General features: G+C 50.6%; 1 protein-coding gene across 2 annotated transcripts in view; it reads left to right on the top strand.

The window, feature by feature from the left end:
- CERS4 (ceramide synthase 4) overlaps nucleotides 1–20,387 on the top strand; it is a 96,347-nt gene that overhangs the window by 7,226 nt on the left and 68,734 nt on the right. Inside the window, exon 1 of one of the 2 annotated variants that reach the window (XM_081177938.1) lies at nucleotides 15,965–16,113. The exons of the other annotated variant lie outside the window; for it this stretch is intronic. The gene's annotated coding sequence lies outside the window, so the exon portion shown is untranslated. Of the gene's footprint in view, nucleotides 1–15,964; nucleotides 16,114–20,387 lie in introns of those variants that run through there. 2 annotated transcript variants of the gene reach the window in all.

Below are 20,387 nucleotides of genomic sequence, written 5' to 3'. Positions count from 1 at the left end.
TAAGACAGGCATCTTGGCATCTGTACGCTTGTAAGCTGAGACAGGCAGGCAGAGAGTCCTGGGTTCGGTTCCTGCCAGCAGCCCAGCAGCTGCCTGAAACCCCGGAGAGCGGCTGCCAGTTTGTGTAGAGCTCAATGAATAATGATAAAAGGGTAAAGGGACCCCTGACCATTAAGTCCAGTCGTGGCCGACTCTGGAATTGCGGCGCTCATCTCGCTTTATTGGCCGAGGGAGCCGGCGTACAGCTTCTGGGTCATGTGGCCAGCAAGACTAAGCCGCTTCTGGTGAACCAGAGCAGCGCACAGAAATGCCATTTACCTTCCCACTGGAGAGGTACCTATTTATCTACTTGCACTTTGACGTGTTTTTGAACTGCTAGGTTGGCAGGAGCAGGGACCGAGCAACGGGAGATCACCCCGTCGCAGGGATTCGAACCGCCGACCTTCTGATCGGCAAGCCCTAGGTTCAGTGGTTTAGACCACAGCGCCACCTGCGTCCCATCAGAATAATGATACTCCTGCAATATTCCTACAATTCCTTCATTGCAGGGGGTTGGGGGGGTATCCTTTGGGGGTACAGCTATGCTGTTGATGATATATTTAATTATCCCCGTTCTTTCCCCCGACTGGGACTCAAGGCAGCTTACAGATAAAATAAGAAATTTATATGCCACCCTACGGCGTTTCCATGCGCTGCTCTGGTTCGGCTTAGTCCTGCTGGCCACATGACCTGGAAGCTGTACGCTGGCTCCCTCGGCCAATATAGCGAGATGAGCGCCACAACCCCAGAGTCGGCCACGACTGGACCAGATGGTCAGGGGTGCCTTTACCTTTACCTTTATGCCACCCTATATCCACAGGTCTCAGCATAAAATCACAAGATAAAAACAAGAAATAATGAAAACGAGAACGAGACTGACCCAATAACACACACACACACACCCCACACACACACTTCACATGAACATGTCTAAAAGCAGTATGAGGTGTGAATCGACCAAAGGCCTGGTTAGAGAGGAATGTTTTCACGTGGCCCATAAGGTGGATAATGAAGGCACCAGGCGAACTTCCCTGGGGAGAGCGTTCCGCAAACGGGGAGCCACTGCAGAAAAGGCCCTGTTCTTGCGTTGCCACCATCCGGACTTCTCAAGGAGGAGGCACATGAAGAAAGCCTCAGAAGATGATCTCGGGGTCGGGGTAGGTTCATACGGAGAGCAAAGTCCTTGTTGCTGCTTTCGTGGAAAAAAGCAAACCTCCCTTGTCTGTTCAATGCATGGAGGACAAGCAATGGCAGAAGAGGTATCTGCAGCCTGCCGCTGCAGAGGAACGGCGTTTTGGGGAATGTGGCCTGACGTGGCCGAGCAAGGTTTGCGCAGGGATCCGTCCCTTGGCGTGGGCGTTTGAGTTTTGCAATGGCAAGCTGCTAGGGGGGGCACCCAGTGCGCCGTCAATGCCACCGTGGGGTGCGCTTGTCCCATGCACCATGGGCACCCGGCCACGCGGGGTACAATCCTTGTTTTTAAAGGCCTTGCCAAAAAGCCGGGACTGCGATAAGGGGCTATAAATAAACTGTGTCACAAGAGAGCTTCATGCTCACGGCTTCCTGTAGAAGCAACACAGATGGGTTTGCATTCTGTGTCTCTCCGGAAATGAAAGAGGGAGACGTTGGCGGGGTGTGTGTGTGTGCATGGGAGCCAAGAAGCCTTCGGTAGCCAGCGGCCAATGCCAGGGGAGTCAACCTCTACCTCTGCCCCATGGGATCCACCTGCTTTGGTGGCAAAAGCCCTGCAGCTTTTGAGAGCCAAAAGACGAACAGTTCCGGCCCTTTTTGTTGTTTAGTCGTTTAGTCATGTCCAACTCTTTGCAACCCCATGGACCAGAGCACGCCAGGCACTCCTGTCTTCCACTGCCTCCCGCAGTTGGGTCAAACTCATGCTGGTAGCTTCGAGAACACTGTCCCACCATCTCGTCCTCTGTCGTCCCCTTCTCCTTGTGCCCTCCATCTTTCCCAACATCAGGGTCTTTTCCAGGGAGTCTTCTCTTCTCATGAGGTAGCCAAAGTATTGAAGCCTCAGCTTCACGATCTGTCCTTCCAGTGAGCACTCAGGGCTGATTTCCTTCAGAAGGGAGAGGTTTGATCTTCTTGCAGTCCATGGGACTCTCAAGAGTCTCCTCCAGCACCAGAATTCAAAAGCATCCATTCTTCGGCGATCAGCCTTCTTGATGGTCCAGCTCTCACTTCCATACATCACTACTGGGAAAACCATAGCTTTAACTAGAAGGACCTTTGTTGGCAAAGTGATGTCTCTGCTTTTTAAGATGCTGTCTAGGTTTGTCATTGCTTTTCTCCCAAGAAGCAGGCATCTTTTAATTCCGTGGCTGCTGTCACCATTTGCAGTGAGTTCCGGTCCTAGCGTTGGGCAAAGGGAGACGGCCGCTTCAGTGGGCAGATCTTGAAAGGCCCAGAGGGCTGGATTGGATATTGGTATGAATCAGAGCTGAGGGCCTTGACTCAGAAGGTTAATTATAGCTGGAAGAGATTACTGTAATCGGAAATTGAAGCTCCTTGCGTCAATCTTGCTCAAAAAGAAATAGCTGAGCGACCTGCAACCATTCTTAATAAAACCATAGCAAAGCTGTTGGTCTGAGTTTGAGCTCTGTGACACACTGGGCAATAGATATAGGACACAATATAGATTTTAACCTCTGGGGAAAACTCTGGAAAAGTGACTTGAAGTTCACAGCATGTTATTCTTTGAAGGAGAACTACCTGAAAATGATTCACAGATGGTATTTAACTCCGAGTAGGCTCGCAAAGGAGGGACATGGGTGGCACTGTGGGTTAAACCACAGAGCCTAGGGCTTGCTGATCAGAAGGTCAGCAGTTCGAATCCCCGCAATGACGGGGTGAGCTCCCCTTGTTCGGTCCCAACTCCTGCCCACCTAGCAGTTCGAAAGCACGTCAAAGTGCAAGTAGATAAATAGGTACCACTCCAGCGGGAAGGTAAACGGTGTTTCCATGCCCTGCTCTGGTTCGCCAGAAGCGGCTTAGTCATGCTGGCCACATGACCTGGAAGCTGTACGCCGGCTCCCTTGGCCAATAAAGCAAGATGAGCGCCGCAACCCCAGAGTCGGCCACGACTGGACCTAATGGTCAGGGGTCCCTTTACCTTTAGACTTGCAAACAGAGTCCTTTCTGTTGGGGATAATTCAGACTGAAATTCCCAGGTGTCAAAAAATAATAATGTTTATTTATGTATGCCATTACTGCAGCCCTGGTTTTGTTAGCCCCAAAATGGAAAACGAGTGAGGTCCCAACCAAAGAATGGCAACTTAAGTTGACAGAATATGTGCAGCTTGCAGACTTAACAAATAGAAGAAGAGAACAAGAAGAGAATAAGATAACATTTAGAGAAGATTGGAAAACATTTACAGTATTGAATATATAGGGGGGGGTTGTATACACTTGAAACCGTTGGCAGCCTTAAGATAAATTCAACAGTGTAAATAAGTTTTGAAGGATGTAATAATGGAAAACTGAATGGTACAGTTTTTGTAAAATATGCAGGGGTTTATGGTATGCAAAATGAACCATGGAAAGAGAAGAAGTCATTGATATCTCAAGGATGTAAAAATGAGCACATTGTGGAAAACAATTTAATTTAAAAATTATATGCATGGGTTTGAGCAGGATGCCGCCAAACCATGGTTTAATAATGAGCAAACCATGGTTTGGTGTCACAAGCGAGCCAAGCCTAGAATCATAGAATCATAGAATCATAGAGTTGGAAGAGACCACAAGGGCCATCGAGTCCAACCCCCTGCCAAGCAGGAAACACCATCAGAGCACTCCTGACATGTGGTTGTCAAGCCTCTGCTTAAAGACCTCCAAAGGAGGAGACTCCACCACACTCCTTGGCAGCAAATTCCACTGTCAAACAGCTCTTACTGTCAGGAAGTTCTTCCTAATGTTTAGGTGGAATCTTCTTTCTTGTAGTTTGGATCCATTGCTCCGTGTCCGCTTCTCTGGAGCAGCAGAAAACAACCTTTCTCCCTCCTCTATGTGACATCCTTTGATATATTTGAACATGGCTATCATATCACCTGTATGTGAAGATTTGACCTTTTTTAAACTGTAAGGTCTTCAGGACAGAGAGCCCTCCAAACCACCAGGCACATGTAGGGAACATATTTACTGAATGTTCTAAGAATGAGCAGAGTCGTGCCCGGACCACTTAGTTATCGCAACCCCTGAGATAAGGGGATTAGAGGATAAAGACCTTCTGCGTTGTTTTTCTGGGAGATTCAGAGGCCTGGTAATTGCAGGTCAAAGCTGCGACCGAGCTCAGGGTTGGGAGTCCAAGCAGACGCCAGATTTGGTGAAAAGGAAAAAGCGTGCGCGCACACACACACATGGCACACACATCAGTTCCCATCCGGGCAGAAACAAGGCCCTGGTTGTTTCCCAGAGACAATTCCTAGCCTCGCAGCCCTCCCCGTGGCCATGTCCTCGCTTCCTTTCCAAGAAATCCGGAGATCTGGTGTCAGCACAATCCAGCCCTCTCGCTGAACAGACATTGCCCCGTCCGGATCGTCGGGAGAGATGCGAGCGCAATCACTCTCCGGTGACATGTCAGCAGCTCTCGGTGCGAGATTAGGCGAATGAGGGATCTGGGTGGTTTTTTTGCTGATGTGCTGTCCAAAGATCAACTCGTGTTCAGGATCAGATAGGGCGGGAGGGGGAAAAGAGGGGCGTTTGGAGTCAAAGGGTGAGGTCTGCCTGGGGGAATCCCTGGCTAGCCAAACAAGGTTGCCTCGCTCGAGGACTGCTGACTGGGGAGGGCAGAGGAAATGTGTGCGCCACCGTCTGAAGGCACAAGAGGAAGCCCACCAGATCTTTCTTTCTTTCTTCCTCTCTCTCTCTCTCTCTCTCTCTCTCTCTCTCTCTCTCTCTCTCTCCAACAGGACCAGGCCTAGAGCCAAAAATGTGTCTGTGTGGAAGGCAGAGAGGCACCCGAAACTGATTGCAAAACGACCAGCAGGAAACAGTGTTCTCGACACTGCGGGAAACCATTCAAGTCCCGTTCACAATCTGCATTTATAACACTACAATACAGCTTTAAATAGCCATCGTGGCTTCCCCCAAAGGATTCTGGGAACTGTGGTGAAACATACTTGGAGCATAGCTGTCAACGTTTCCCTTTTTTTAAGGGAAATTCCCTTATTCCGAATAGGATTCCTCGTGGGGAAAGTTGACAGCTATGACTCGGAGTCTTGTGGTGATTTCATGCTCTTTACTGCAGCTTGTAAAACAGGAATTTTGTTGCCCCCACAAACCTCAGGCTTTTATATACAGTGGTACCTCGGGTTAAGTACTTAATTCATTCCGGAGATCCGTTCTTAACCTGAAGCACCATTTTAGCTAATGGGGCCTCCCGCTGCCGCCACTGCACAATTTCTGTTCTCATCCTGAAACAAAGTTCTTAACCTGAAGCAGTATTTCTGGGTTAGCGCAGTCTGTAACCTGAAGCGTATGTAACCTGAAGCGTCTGTAACCTGGGGTACCACTGTATTTACAAAATGAGTCCCGTCTGATTGGCTGATTCTGCTTCCCTCCTGGAGCCTGATTGGTCTTCTCCTGCAAGCCAATCAGTTGTTGCATTCTAGGGTCCTACCTGCCTATTGATCTAGGATCCAAGGTTAGTACATAATATGTGGTCTGTTAAGAGGGCTGCGAGTTGGCCAGGACTGTCCTATTCCATACCCTCCAAACATTTCTCCGATGAAAATATAGGGACGTCCCATTCCATCGTAATGATTTTGCTATTTATACCCCACCCATCTTACTGGGTTTCCCCAGCCACTCTGGGCAGCTTCCAACATATATAAAAGGTAAAGGGACCCCTGACCATTAGGTCCAGTCGTGGCCGACTCTGGGGTTGCGGCGCTCATCTCGCTTTATTGGCCAGTACAGCTTCCGGGTCATGTGGCCAGCAAGACTAAGCCGCTTCTGGCGAACCAGAGCAGCGCACGGAAACGCCGTTTACCTTCCCGCCGGAGTGGTACCTATTTATCTACTTGCACTTTGACGTGCTTTCGAACTGCTAGGTTGGCAGGAGCAGGGACCGAGCAACGGGAGCTCACCCCGTGGCGGGGATTCGAACCGCCGACCTTCTGATCGGCAAGTCCTAGGCTCAGTGGTTTAACTCATAGCACCACCCACGTCAGAAAGGAGCAAACCAGGAATATTTTAGGGAGCAGGCTAGCAGGCGGGGCCCATGACTTACATCACAGGAGCCTACACACCACAAAAAACTGTTGCTGTATGTAGGTTTTATTTTATTTGTTTTTTATCTTATATTTTGGAAATGTACATCCAAGTTTTCTTCCCTTTAAATTTTTTTGGGGCCCCCAAGAGAGTGGAGCCCTAAGCTATAGCCTGTTTAGCTTATACGTAAATCTGGCACCGCCCTTAACTCTGCTGTTTGACTGCAGAACGGTCTCCCCTCAGGAAGATGGCGAACTATCCTTCCTTGCAGGTTTTGAAGCAGAGGTAGGGTGGCCGTCTGGCATGTATGCTTTAGCTGAGATTCCTGCATCTCAAGGGGTTGGGATAGAGGACCTCTGGGGGTCCCATCCAACTCCACGATTCTCCGATTCCTTTGCCAGCAGGGATAAAGTACTTATGGCGCCGTCAGGGACTCTGAATCCCCCATCAGATTTCTAACAGGGTTCTCAGCTCCTCAATCGGCTACAGTTCCCAGGATTCGCATGGACAAGAAGCCATGATAAATGAGGCAGCTTTGAAACAAAAACCCAGCGTACGCTTGTCATGTGAATGCACTTGCAATCTCACCAGCTGGGGCCGGTTTACAGGGGAGGAAAGATAATCTTTATCAGGGACCCTCACATCTTCCTACCATCCGGCTGATAAACAGGGGATAGGTCTTGGGCTATGATAGGAATTTTATGGTCTTAGATATATGGTAATGTTCCTAAGTGTACCAACCAAGCATGTAAATAGATCAGCACAGGAAGACCGACCTGGAACCATTTTGATTCCCAAACTGAGCCAATGTTTTCTCTGCAAGGTCAAAGTGGGAAACCTCCCCATTGTCTCTTTCCTCACAAATCCTGTCTTAAGGGCACATTTAAGATATGAATAGGGTGTGAGCCTGTGACGTGGCCCAGGAACTAAGTATTTATCATTACAAAAGACTGGCCAGACTCCCCAGGCAATCCAATCAAGTAACCTGCCAGACAGGAGATAAATTACGACAGGAGAAAAACAACATTCAAATTTCTGTTTTAGACCGCCTTTTCTGTGATGTAGGTGTGATGTATCTGAGGGGTGGTCTTAGGTTACACCCCTTCTGTGATGTATGTATGATGTTTCTGGGGGTGGTCTTGAGCTACAGGGTGGCAATTTCAAAAATCTTTATAAGGCCTTGCACACCATCTTTCTGGGTCTTTCCTCTCTCCTGCAAGTGAGGGGAGCACCCTGTTGCAACAGATCAATAAAGGCCAAGCCTACAGGCTGCTGTTTTGCTCCAAGTAATCCTGGTTGGTGTCTTTGTTTTTTGTCCAAGGGAGCCCTCGGATTTTTCCGTTAACAGGGGGGAAAGATAATCTTTATCGGGGACCGTCACGTCTTCCTACCGTCTGGCTGATAAGTTCTTGGGCCATGTAAGATTAAGCAGGGGAGAAACATCAGCCCAAGGATATAGATAACTGCACATTTCTCAACGGAAAAGGGGGGGGGAGAGTACGTTTCTTGGAGACTCTGCATCCTGACCGGAGAATGTGCAGATTGCCTGGAGCATGCAGGAAATGCAAGGCCAGGGATGAGCTGGAGGACAGACCCTCCGAGTCTCCCTCTTTTCCAGGGACATAAGCCATCCCGGTTTCCGATTTGAAAGTCCCTCTTTTCCATAGGATGTCCCTATTTTTCTTAGAATGTCCCGGTCCTCAAACAATAAGGCCTTCCCCCAAAGCATCCTGGGAAATGTAGTCTGTTAAGAATGTCAGGAGAGGCTCGTTGACCCCTATTCCCCTTGTGAAACGACAATCATCAGACTGGTTTAAACCCCTCTTCTGCAACAATAGCAGACCCTCCAAGTGCCCCTATTTTCCAGGGACTTCTCTGATTTAGAGAAGCCGTCCCAGTTTCTGATTTGATCCCAAAATATCCCGCTTTTCCCTAGGGTGCCCCTATTTTCATTGGAGAAATGTTAGAGGTGATGGAGTTATCAGACCCCCAAGGGAAGTTTTATTTTAATGCTTAATGTTTTATTATGTTTTTATATATGCTGGAAGCTTTCTTAAACCAAGGCGTGCTTTCCCATAGCAGCGGGGTAAAGGTAAAGGGACCCCTGACCATTAGGTCCAGTCGTGGCCGACTCTGGGGTTGCGGCGCTCATCTTGCTTTACAGGCCGAGGGAGCCGGCGTACAGCTTCCGGGTCATGTGGCCAGCAGGACTAAGCCGCTTCTGGCGAACCAGAGCAGCACACGGAAATGCCGTTTTCCCGCTGGAGCGGTACCTATTTATCTACTTGCACTTTGACGTGCCTTCGAACTGCTAGGTTGTCAGGAGCAGGGACCGAGCAACGGGAGCTCACCCCGTCGCGGGAATTCGAACCGCCAACCTTCTGATTGGCAAGTCCTAGGCTCTGTGGTTTAACCCACAGCGTCAACCCCTGGAATAGGATGTCCCTATTTTCCTCGGAGAAATCTCAGCTGTGCTCACGTTTCAATTGCCTCCCTTTCCGTCTCCCCCGCCCAGAGCCACCATGTGGCCCCAGGGCCTTTAGCTAGAAGGGAATATGGGCCTCATTCTGCTAAAGGTTTCCCACCCCTCCTTTAGGGAGACTTGGGGATGACTCCGTGCCTTCCCACCTTTATGTCACACCTGTCTGCAGGGCTAACAACCTGCCTGCTAGACTTGGGCAGGCAAAACTGCAGCTGTTTGTTCGAGGTTGTGGGTTGTTGTGTATTTTTTGCCTTTTGCTGGGTCGAGCGCGAGGTGCCGCTCTGAGCTTGTGTGCAGTCGCAACGTCAGAACCGCCCAGGGGTGCCAGCAGCGAGCGGGCCGTGCCAAGTTGGCACGGGGCGGGTTTGTACAGTATGCTCTTCCAGAATTGGATTACAAAGGAACTTGTCGGCTAAGTGATCGGCACAGCTGTCCAAAGAATATTAGTTACTGTAAAGGCTTTTTTTCTCTGCGGCCTAAGAGAACATGGAGAGGGAGCCTTCGCTAGGTGGAAACACAAAAGTTGATCGCTAGGCAGCCTCTTGTCCCCCGCAGAATAGAGATCCTTCCAAGGGAAAGAGGCGGAATGAATGCCTTTTGACCTCTGCTGTTTATTTAAAACTTTGCACTGGTCAAGACGGCCTATTCAAGGCTGATCGGCGCAGGACAGTCCCAGGGAGGGGGAGCTGGCAGGCCGGGGGCGTGGAAAGTAAGAGGGAGGGGAGAGCAGGATTTGATCTGGGCTCGGACTTCAGCAAAGGCCAGTCCTCTGCTGCTAAGCCTCAGTTATCCCCCTGTAAAATGGGAGCACACCCGGAGAACGACCTGAAAATATTCACAGATGGTATTTAAGTAGACTTGCTAAGGGGACGCGGGTGGCGCTGTGGGTTAAACCACAGAGCCTAGGACTTGCTGATCAGAAGGTCGGCAGTTCGAATCCCCACGACAGAGTGAGCTCCCGTTGCTCTGTCCCTGCTCCTGCCAACCTAGCAGTTCGAAAGCACACCAGCGCAAGTAGATAAATAGGTACCGCTCTGGCAGGAAGGTAAACGGCGTTTCCGTGCGCTGCTCTGGTTCGCCAGAAGCGGCTTAGTCATGCTGGCCACATGACCCGTAAGCTGTACGCTGGCTCCCTTGGCGAATAAAGCGAGATGAGCGCTGCAACCCCAGAGTTGGCCACGACTGGACCTAATGGTCAGGGGTCCCTTTACCTTTACCTAGGCTTGCTAAGAACAGGGGTCAGCAAACTTTTTCAGCAGGGGGCCGGTCCACTGTCCCTCAGACCTTGTGGGGGGGCCGGACTATATTTTGAAAAAAATAATAATGAACGAATTCCTATGCCCCACATTTTGGATTCACCGCTGTCCATGGAGGAGCAGGTCAGTTCTGTGTCCAGGGCAGCTGTCTACCAGCTCCATCTGGTACGCAGGATGAGACCCTCCCTGCCCGCAGACTGTCTCACCAGAGTGGTGCATGCTCTGGTTATCTCCCGCTTGGACTACCGCAGTGCGCTCTCTGTGGGGCTGCCTTTGAAGGTGACCCGGAAACTGCAATTAATCCAGAATGCGGCAGCTAGACTGGGGACTGGGAGCAGCCACCGAGACCACATAACACCGGTCCTGAAAGACCTCCATTGGCTCCCAGGATGTTTCCGAGCACAATTCAAAGTGTTGGTGTTGACCTTTCAAGCCCTAAACAGCCTTGGCCTAGTATACCCGAAGGAGGGTCTCCACCCCCATCGTTCAGCCCAGACACTGAGGTCCAGTTCCGAGGGCCTTCTGGTGGTTCCCTCCCTGCGAGAAGTAAGGTTACAGGGGACCAGGCAGAGGGCTTTCTTGGTGGTGGCACCCTCCCATCAGATGTCAAGGAAATAAACAACTATCTGACTTTTAGAAGACATCTGAAGACAGCCCTGTTTAGGGAAGTTTTAATGCTTGACGTTTTATCACTTTATTATTATTATTATTATTAATATTCTGTTGGGAGCAGCCCAGAGTGGCTTGGGAAACCCAGCCAGATGGGTGGGGTATAAATATATTATTATTATTATTATTATTATTATTATTATTATTATTATTATTATTATTATTATTACTTGTGAGCTCCCCACAACCACCCAACTCCCCACTGTAACTTGATCAGAGTTCCATGCTCAGTCTGCCAAGCAGCCATTAACCAGAGAACCACCTACATCAGCATTTCCCAAATTCCTCTCCCACATGGGACTGATTGAAAATTGCTTTGGGCCTTAAGGGACCACTTAGCAAATTTTCTCTGCCTGGTACTGCACGGTGCTGAGTGCTATATGGTTTTTAATTGCATTTCAATTGCTTTTCCTTTCCTCTCCGTCACCTCTGATCTGTGCAGCTCACCTCGCAGGTGGGCTGCAGTGATCTTAGAACAGCTTGCCGTTCCGTCACAAGACGGAAAAGAAAGAAAAATTAATATAGAAATAATAAGCAATGATATTTAAGTGGACGGACAAGGGGACGGCATAAACCTCTTTCGTTCTTTAAGGGAAGATGTTGCTGTTATGTAAGGAGCAGGAATCGATAAAACGATAGCTGGCAAATAATGGGAGAGGAAACAAATGTAAAAAAATCAAAAAGTTCATAATTGAATATAAGGAATGGGATGTGAATTAGAAATGAATATGGTATGTCGAAAGACGCCTGCTTCTTGGGAGAAAAGCAATGACAAACCTAGACAGCATCTTAAAAAGCAGAGACATCACCTTGCCAACAAAGGTCCGTATAGTTAAAGCTATGCTTTTCCCAGTAGTGATGTATGGAAGTGAGAGCTGGACTATAAAGAAGGCTGATGGCCGAAGAATGGATGCTTTGAATTCTGGTGCTGGAGGAGACTCTTGAGAGTCCCATGGACTGCAAGAAGATCAAACTTCTCCATAATGAAGGAAATCAGCCCTGAGTGCTCACTGGAAGGACAGATCCTGAAGCTGAGGCTCCAAGACTTTGGCCACCTCATGAGAAGAGAAGACTCCCTGCAAAAGACCCTGATGTTGGGAAAGATGGAGGGCACAAGGAGAAGGGGATGACAGAGGACGAGATGGTGGGACAGTGTTCTCGAAGCTACCAGCATGAGTTTGACCAAACTGCGGGAGGCAGTGGAAGACAGGAGTGCCTGGCGTGCTCTGGTCCAGGGGGTCACGAAGAGCCGGACATGACTAAATGACTCAGCAACAAAAAAGCGCCATCTGGCTAGCTCCGTTGGTTAGAGCATAGTGCTGCTGGTAACATCAAGGTTGCAGGTTCGATTCCCATATGGGCATTGCTTAATATTCCTGCATTCTGGCCCAACTCGACAATTCTGCGATTCGAAACTCGGTCTCCTCTGTTTTGCAGCGCCGTTCTCACGACCAAATCACTTCTGCGACCGAATAACACGTAAAAAGGGTGTTCACAGTGTATCTAGTGCAAAGCTCTATTTCAAGATAGTTGTCATATATCAAGGTATATACACAAAGTATCAAATGTGGTGACAGTAATAATAATAATGCAACAAAACAACAACACCAGAAACTGGCTTTTAAGTAGAAAACCAAATTTACTAGAATAGTAGCTAGAATAGATAGACTTGTAACCATTCAAGCAACAAAGGTGTCATGTGCAAAACAAAGCCTGGAGATAATGTAAACATGGAGTGGATAAATGTACAATTGTATCTTAACAAGTTACATGTGCAATAAATGTTTTACAGAGTGGATAAATGAACCGTTAAACAAGTAGCGTGTCCAATCACAGAACAGCAACCCCAGCAATAGCAAGGGTAGCAGACAGGAGAATGTGAAAAAGTTTCTCAAAGCTGTTTTTCAAAGATTGAACTGGATGAGATGTTCTTCAATGGGTCTTGAGTTGGAAACACGAAGTCGTATGCATGGATCAACCACAGGAAGGCAATATGAGAATAATGTGAGTGGGCAAAAGGAGACCTGTTTGACTGGCGCTGTGGGTTAAACCACAGAGCCTAGGACTTGCCGATCAGAAGGCCGGCGGTTCGAATCCCCGCGACGGGGTCAGCTCCCATTGCTCGGTCCCTGCTCCTGCCAACCTAGCAGTTCAAAAGCACGTCAAAGCGCAAGTAGATAAATAGATACCGCTCTGGCAGGAAGGTAAACGGCGTTTCCGTGCGCTGCTCTGGTTCGCCAGAAGCGGCTTAGTCCTGCTGGCCACATGACCCAGAAGCTGTACGCCGGCTCCCTCGGCCAATAAAGCGAGATGAGCGCTGCAACCCCAGAGTCGGCCACGACTGGACCTAATGATCAGGGATCCCTTTACCTTTACTTTTTGCCTCTCCGGATATATTACAGCTTTCGCTACACACTTCATCAGTCACTGGATTACTGAATGGTATGAGAAGAGAAGACTCCCTGGAAAAGACCCTGATGCTGGGAAAGATGGAGGGCACAAGGAGAAGGGGACGACAGAGGATGAGATGGTTGGATAGTGTTCTCAAAGCTACCAGCAGGAGTTTGACCAAACTGCGGGAGGCAATGGAAGACAGGAGTGCCTGGCGTGCTCTGGTCCAGGGGGTCACAAAGAGTTGGACACGACTAAACAACAACAACAACAGTTCATGTAAAATATGCAGAGATAGATGGTATGCAGAATGAACCGTGGAAGGAGAAGAAGGGAAGTCAATTGATTTAAGGTTGTTTGGATGAATATTTTGAAATGTAAATTAGAAAAAATAATAATAATAAATATTTAAAAAGAAAGAAAGTTAGGAACACAGAAAGCTGCTTTTTTAAAAAATTTGGCAGCGTCACTTCCTGGGCCTGTCTACAGCAGTATTGCTCACACTGAATGAGTCACTCCCAGACCTACCTGGCAATTGTGGAGACTGGATCTGAGACCATTCAGTGATGGCCGTTTGTGTGCGTGTTTTAGATGCCGGACAGGAGAGTCTTAATGTGTCCACAAGCCGTAGATCTTGGCAACAGATTGCGGGGAAGGGTTTAGAATTCCCTCCTGTGGCGCATCAGATTGTCTCTTTATCCCCTGCCGAAGCCAGCTCTCTTCCAACGAGCCTCTGCAAAAAAACTTCATCCTATTTGACGCATCTCTCGGATTTGAACTGATACGATGTACGTGCCACCAGCATCTTAAAAAGCAGAGACATCACCTTGCCAACAAAGGTCCGTATAGTTCAAGCTATGGTTTTCCCAGTAGTGATGTATGGAAGTGAGAGCTGGACCATAAAGAAGGCTGATCACCGGAGAATGGATGCTTCTGAATTCTGGTGCGGGAGGAGACTCTTGAGAGTCCCATGGACTGCAAGAAGATCCAACCTCTCCATTCGGAAGGAAATCAGCCCTGAGTGCTCACTGGAAGGACGGATCCTGAAGCTGAGACTCCAAGACTTTGGCCACCTCATGAGAAGAGAAGACTCCCTGGGAAAGACCCTGATGTTGGGAAACATGGAGGGCACAAGGAGAAGGGGACGACAGAGGACGAGATGGCTGGACAGTGTTCTCAAAGCTACCAGCCTGAGTTTGACCAAACTGCGGGAGGCAGTGGAAGACAGGAGGGCCTGGCGTGCTCTGGTCCAGGGGGTCACGAAGAGTCGGACACGACTAAACGACTAAACAACAACAACAACGTGCCGCTGCTGTTGTCAAAACACCGGACCTTCCAGGGTCCAGTTTTGAGACTTGAGTATAAATCCCAAGATTACTGAGCCTCTTAAAAAATATATTTAAAAGGCCACCTGTGTTTTATCCATTGGGATTGTGCAAAAGTAACTCTGCAGATACTCAGAGACACTATAAGGTTACCAGACGTCCCTGTTTCCCGGGAACAGTCCCCAGATTTACAAATCAGTCTCCATACGAAATCCATTGAAGTTGAAGAGTGTCCCCGGATTCATTGAAAAAAATCTGGTAACCTTACACTATGTGATTCTTATTATTCCAGCAACGTTCAAGGCCCAGCCTCGAGTGCCAAGCAGAAATCCTAGGCAAGGGAGCCCCCTTAAAAATCCCACTTGCTCTCTAGGTTTCCAGTTACCGTCTGAGAGCCAGTGTGGTGTAGTTAAGAGAGGTGGACTCGTAATCTGGTGAACCGGGTTCGCTTCCCCGCTCCTCCACATGCAGCTGCTGGGTGACCTTGGGCCAGTCACACTTCTCTGAAGTCTCTCAGCCCCACTCACCTCACAGAGTGTTTGTTGTGGGGCAGGAAGGGAAAGGAGAATGTGAGCCGCTTTGAGACTCCTTCGGGTAGTGATAAAGCGGGGTATCAAATCCAAACTCTTCTTCTCCTCTTCTCTCTCTGCCTCATCGACCTCACAAGGTTGTTATGAGGACGAAATGGGAGATGAAGTGCGGCCTATAAATTTAACATAAATAAAATAAAAATAAAAAATGAACACCACCTAGGGGAACCTGGTATATGAATAATTAAAACTAAAAATTCTTAATTCCACACCTTCTGGCCTTAAGGTGTCAAGATAAATCTGCTTTTAGTTAAGCATTTTTATTTATTTACTTGACGGAAGGGCAGCTGTCCCTACTGGCAACTCCCATGCTTGAGCCTCTCTTAAACAGCCCCCCCCAAAAAACCCCCAACCCTCTTTTTTATCCATTGGGGAGGGTGAAAGGCACTCTGCACGGGCTCAGAGGCCCTGCTTCATTCTCCACACCTTCCAGGGCCCCAAACTGAGTGCCCAGAATAAATCCCAGGAAACCCTTTAAAAATAAGCAAACAAGCAAGCAAACAAACAAACAGCAACGCGCACCATCATTTTCGCCATTAGGGCCGGGAGCTCTCTGCACACGCTCAGAGGCCCTGCTTCATTATTATGACTCCACACCTTCAAGGACCCAGAAGAAATCCTAGGAAACAGCCCCTTTTAGAAACAAACAAGGCACGCGTGCTTTTTGGACTTTAGGGCGTGCCGCGCTCTGCACGCGCTCAGAGGCACGGCCAGCCAGGCGCCCTCCCCCTCGCGGGGAGAATCCGACCACATTTTTATTTTTTATTTCATAACAAGCAAGCAAGCAAACCAACCAGCAACAACAAGAAGAAGGCGCGCGCGCGTCTTTGCGCTTGGGGCTGGCCGCGCTCTGCGCGCGCTCAGAGGCACGGCTGCTCCGGCGCCTTTCCCCGTCGCTCTCGATGATCCACAGGCTCCGCTCCTCCCTCTCGGCCCCGGAGGAGGGGGAAGCGCAGGCGGGAGGGAGGGAAGGAGGGAAGGCGAAGCGAGAGCGCCTCTGCCCGCCTCCTCGGGGCTCCTCCTTCCTGGGGCCGCCCCGTCTCCCTCCACCCTGACCCGGAGCTCCGGCGAACTCCGGAGCCGACGGAAGGCGCCTCGGAGAAGCGGCGGAGACGCGCGCGCCGGAGCAGCAGGTCTGGATGCGGGCAGGGAGGGGGCTGGCGTGGGGGGGGGGCTGGCGGGGGAGAGAGACGGAGGGCCCCCCCCTCCCCGGGGAAAAGGGGCAGTGCCCAGGCAGCGCGCTCTGGAAGCGACAGCGCCCCAGGGCTGTGCATCAGCCGGCGTCGCGCTCTCCCTCCCTAAACGCCAGCTGGGCATCAGCGTTGGCACAGCCCACAATGCTAGATCTGAAGCAAGGATTCGTGGGGGGGGGGTTCTTTGGGGGGGGGTGCGCCGCCGCTGCCTCCCATCTCTCCTCCATGGGCACATCTGGGTAGCGGGAGAAGGGGGCACGCCGATGGGCGCAGAAGACCCGGGCGGGGAAGGCTGTCAGAAGTGAGTCAAGACGAGGAGGAGGGTGGTTTTTTTGGGAATGGGGGGGGGGCGCCCGGGGGCATGGGAGCCAACCTCAAGGCGCCGCCGAGGTCCCTTGGCTCCCCCAGTAAAATATTTGAGGGGGGTGGGCTCAACAAAGTTGATGGGCAATGCCATTCAAATGGTGGGCAGGCGCCATGTCTTGTGATTATGCGGGGCACGGCTTACCTGGGCAAACAACCCCCCCCCCCGATATTTTAAGTTGGCACCCCTTCCAGGGGGTGTCTCTTCTCTGGTGGGCGATGCCGGCTCAGTTCCAAAGCTGAACTAGGACGAAAAAGGGGCGCTCGGTTTGGTAGAAATTGGGTACCACCCAGTAAGCCTCACCCAGAGGGCTGGAAGAGACCCCCCCCCCAAACACACACTCACAAAGGGCACCAGTGGCATCAGGTGGGCGCTGGACAGCTTTGAGGCAAGAGGGCGGGTGTTGGTAGCGAATGGGCCTTAGTGTGGGGCGGGCACGGTTTAGGGCACACTCAGAGAGAGAGAGAGAAAAGGCCCCAATCGAGACTGGGAAGGGGCACCTAGAGGCCATCAGGACCGCCCTCTGCCCTGGCACATAACGGCTTCTTCTCTGTGTGGGGAAGTTGGCAGTGCCAGAGCCGTGCGCGGGGAGGGAGGGAGGGAGGAAGAAGGCAGGCTGGATTTTGCTGTTCCAAGAGACTCGGCCTTGTGAGTGGTTGGCAGCGAGTCGGTTCGACAGTGCCCAGTTGGCAGGGTATCTTTTAGGGAGGGCAGGGGCCTGAAGCAGGCCCCGGGGGGCGAGGCCAGTGGGCGAAGAGGAGCAGGGAGCCCCTAAGCGTGGGGCAGGCTCTCCCCGTTATCCCGCCACGTGGAAGTTGAGAGACAACCGAGGCAGAAGGGATAATCGATGGGCCCAGGATTCGCCTGGCAGTGCCCAATTTGGGGGGCAAGCTACAGCAAGGCAAGGGCATGCCCGGTCGTGCCAAAGATACTGCTCTGGGGAAAGGGACACGTGGGTGGTGTTTGTGGGGGCCGGGAAAGCCTCCCCCCACAGTTGGCAGGGCTGATTCGCCGGCAACAACCACAGTCGCCAACTTTCCCTTGCAGCTGGCCTTGCGGTGCCTGGAAAAAGAACTGGTCCAACTGCCAACCCAACAGGCTTCTGCCTGCCTAAGCTGGGCTCTCTTCTCCCTGCCTCTTCCCATTTGGCGGTGTTGCCAACTCTTTTTTTGTTGCCCCTTCGGCCCTCCCCCTACGCCTTAAGAGCTGCCCGTGCTGCAAAAGGAGGGGAAGTGTGTGTGTGTGTGTGTGTGTCCCCCTCGTTTCCTCTGTAACACATGTGCCACAAAAGGCGCAGGAGCAGGGGCCAGGAAATGAAGTTGGCAACCCTATAACGGGGGTTGCCAAACCGTTTGATATCCGGTGCGCTGTTTCGGTTTTGATTTGTGTGTGTGTTTCTTTGAAAGGTTCTGTTGCGGCTTTCAGAAATCGCTGGGTCTCGATTCCTCGTGTTATTGATGATCTTATGTTATTGATCGTATCGCACAATTACAGCCTATTGGATTATGTGGATTTCTGATTGTGCTGCCGTACACTTTTAAAACAGGGGGACGTCATTAGTAGTAAAGGTAAAGGGACCCCTGACCATTAGGTCCAGTCGTGGCCGACTCTGGGGTTGCGGCGCTCATCTCGCTTTACTGGCCGAGGGAGCCGGCGTACAGCTTCCGGGTCATGTGGCCAGCAGGACAAAGCCGCTTCTGGCGAACCAGAGCAGCGCACGGAAACGCCGTTTACCTTCCCGCCGGAGTGGTACCTATTTATCTACTTGCACTTCGATGTGCTTTCGAACTACTAGGTGGGCAGGAGCAGGGACTGAGCAACGGGAGCTCACACCGTCGCGGGGATTCGAACCGCCGACCTTCTGATTGGCAAGTCCTAGGCTCTGTGGCTTGACCCACAGCGCCACCCGCATAACAGGCACTTTCGGCAGATCGGATCTTCATCATGCCCCCCCCCTTCCTTGCAAGGACTTCGGGGTAGTTTTTAAGTAGTTCTGCCTCCTTCGGAACCTGACCTGGATCACAACGGCCCTTCGAGGTAGGCTGAGCACAGATATATAACAAGGGGCCACCAACAAGAAGGCTTGGGGGATTTTTGGCAGGGAAGCGGTGACAGCACAGACGCTTTTAAAATCATGTATTTTTTTGGAGAGGCCTTTCTCTCATAACACTAGAAGTGAAGCTCAGTGTTGCAAAGATTCAGGACGGACAAACAAACAAAAATCCTCCATCATGCAGCGTTGGACTATGGAACTCCCTGCCACAGTAGGCGGCGTGGCCATCAACTGGGGTGGCCTTGAAAGAAGATTGGGCAAATTCGAGGAGGAGGCCTATTGACAGCTGCTAGACAGGGTGGCCCTGCTCTGCTTCCATGGCTGGAGACAGACAGATTTGGAAGGGGCTGCAGGGATCTTTCATCCGATGCAGGACTCGAATCCAGGACCTTGAGATTGCGAGTCTCACGCTCTGCCCAGTGAGCAATAGGCACTAATGCCCAATGATGGAGGGGATCTCGCACTCGGATCCCGCTTGCCGGCTTCCCATCTGGATTGCCTCTGAGCAGCCACAGAGTGCCTTTTGTCCTCTGCACCGCCACACACCTGGGATGATGAGGAAATCGTGCAGGTCATCAGGTAACCTTTCCAGGCAGCCTTGAACCCTCACCTCTCTTCTTTGGAGAGGGGTGCGTGAGGGGTAAGACTAAAACACCTGAATTCTTGGCTGGATTCCTCCGCAAGATATTTAGCTGCTAGAGGTTCTTGCCACTTTCTCTCTGCCCTATACATAGAAATATGGGATAGATTCACTAATTCCCTTCTCCCATTTAAAAAAAACGACCGGCTCTTTCCATATGAACCTACCCGGACCCCGAGATCATCTTCTGAGGCCCTTTTTCGTGGACCTCCTCCTCAAGAGGTCCGGAGGGTGGCAACACGAGAACGGGGCCTTCTCTGCAGTGGCTCCCCGTCTGTGGAACGCTCTCCCCAGGGAAGTTCGCCTGGTGCCTTCATTACACACCTTTAGGCACCTGGCAAAAACGTTCCTTTTTAACCAGGCCTTTGGTTGATATGTTTGACATCCTATACCCTTTTATAATGTGGCTCTTTTCTGGTGTGTGTGTGTGTGTTATTGGGTGGTTGCTTTTATTCTGATTATATATATTGTGATCTTTTTTGTGAACCGCCCTGAGACCTCCGGGTATAGGTTGGTATATAAACTCAATTAATAATAATACCATTAATTTTTGTTAGGGCACAAGTCAAAGTCCATCCGTTAGGCCAGCCTTTCTCAACCTGTGGGTCCCCAGATGTTGTTGAACTATCATAATAATAATAATAATTTATTATTTATACCCCGCCCATCTGGCTGGGCCTCCCCAGCCACTCTGGGCGGCTTCCATAGAAACCAAAAATACAGTAAAATATCACACGTTAAAAACTTCCCTGAACAGGGCTGCCTTAAGATGTCTTCTGAATGTCAGGTAGTTGTTTATCTGTTTGACATCTGCTGGAAGGGCGTTCCACAGGGCGGGCGCCACCACCGAGAAGGCCCTCTGCCTGGTTCCCTGTAGCTTTGCTTCTCGCAATGAGGGAACCGCCAGAAGGCCCTCAGCGCTGGACCTCAGCGTCCGGCCAGAATGATGGGGGTGGAGACGCTCCTTCAGGTATACTGGACTACAACTCCCATCACCCCTAGCTAGCAAGGCCAGAGCTCAGAGATGATGGGAGTTGTAGTCCAACAACATCTGGGGACCCACAGCTTGAGAACCGCTGCGTTAGGCTGTATCTGACTTAACATACTCAGAGTAGGCTTTTGATTAATGTGCCTAAGGCTGGGCACATCTAAAGCAT

This window comes from Podarcis bocagei (assembly GCF_964188305.1).
Source record: "Podarcis bocagei genome assembly, chromosome: 18".
In the NCBI taxonomy this organism is placed as follows: Eukaryota; Metazoa; Chordata; class Lepidosauria; order Squamata; family Lacertidae; genus Podarcis; species Podarcis bocagei.
Note: the sequence above shows the minus strand (reverse complement) of the source record. Positions and strands in the feature narration are given on the sequence as shown.